A 1,315-nucleotide genomic window follows, 5' to 3' on the forward strand; every position below is an offset into this window, starting at 1 on the left:
AGTTTTTGGCCGGGGCTGAGTTTGAACCCGCCACCTCTGGCATATGGGGCCAGCACCTTACTCCTTTGAGCCACAGGCGCCGCCCAGAATTTGGCTTTTTTGAAAGTCAATCTGTAAGAGGAGCCTTATCAGGGGTTCACTGAAACCAGTGAAAGTAGATACCTAAAAATACAGAGGTGTGTAGTAAGGAATTCCTGAGAATACTCCAGATGTGGAATCATTCAGGAAGGCCAGAAGGGAAATAAGAAGGTTAATCAGAATCAAATTAATTTAAAAAAAAAAAAAAAGCGGGCTTGAAAAGACTGAGCAGCAGAATCACATTTCCTTGCTAAAATTTTTTTAAATGGCAGAGGTGAAGGTAGGAATGCAAAGAAGATACAAAATTACAGATCTAGTGAAGATACAGATTATCTTTTAAAATTTTCTTCCCTTTTCTTTGACCTAGTTTTTTTTTGTTTTTTTTGTTTTTTTTGGCTGGGGCTGGGTTTGAACCCGCCACCTCTGGCATATGGGGCCAGTGCCCTACTCCTTTGAGCCACGGGCGCCTCTTTAACCTATTTTATATTACTTGGTATAATACCTGGTTAATTTGAAAAGTAACTACTTGCTTTTCTTATGATAAAAGCACAGTTTGAAAAATAATAAGCAGTACTGTGAAATTCTACAGAAGGTCTTAATTTTAATAAACACTAAGTTCTAGGTCTAAATACACATGCTGCAATGCTACCCAAATGTGTGGCACCTGTGGTAGCCCCTGGAGGGAAGGGTAGGGCCTGGCTTGGAACACAAATCCTGGCCTGAGCTCAGAGAGTAGCATAGCACTTAGGCCAATCACAGAATAAGCCAGCTGCTGCCCAGCTCAACTACTCAGGTCTGACTTGGATTGCCTGAAAACTTTTGCCACCTTAGGGGCATATGAAAACCAAGGTTATCTTTAAGGTGGCCTTTACCTATGTCAACAGCTCTGATAAAATCTTTTAGAAGCAGAGCTTTGCTGCCTTTCTCTAAAATTTCCTGGGAGAATGAGACATTTCAAAAATAAAGAGAGAAGGAAATAATCATCATATCTCCCAGAAGAAAGGGTCATTTGGGGGAAGAGGGTGGTAGGATGAGTTTTATTTTATATTTATGTTTTCATTTATTTATTATTTTGAGACAGAGTCTCAAGCCATTTGCCCTGGGTAGAGTGCCATAGCGTCATAGCTCACAGCAACTTCCAACTCTTGGGCTCAAGCAATCTTCTTACATCAGTTCTTTATTTTTTTTTTGAGATGGAGTCTCAGGCTATCCCCCTGGGTAGAGTGCCATGGCATCA

The 1,315-nt window shown here is 40.8% G+C and overlaps 1 protein-coding gene across 2 annotated transcripts in view; it reads right to left on the reverse strand.

Moving 5' to 3' along the window:
* Nucleotides 1–1,315, reverse strand: part of GSS (glutathione synthetase) — a 26,532-nt gene that overhangs the window by 5,976 nt on the left and 19,241 nt on the right. The gene's annotated exons all lie outside the window — the stretch shown is intronic.

The sequence above is a fragment of the Otolemur garnettii genome, unplaced genomic scaffold (assembly GCF_000181295.1).
Source record: "Otolemur garnettii isolate 467f Iridium unplaced genomic scaffold, OtoGar3 scaffold00025, whole genome shotgun sequence".
Lineage (NCBI taxonomy): Eukaryota > Metazoa > Chordata > Mammalia > Primates > Galagidae > Otolemur > Otolemur garnettii.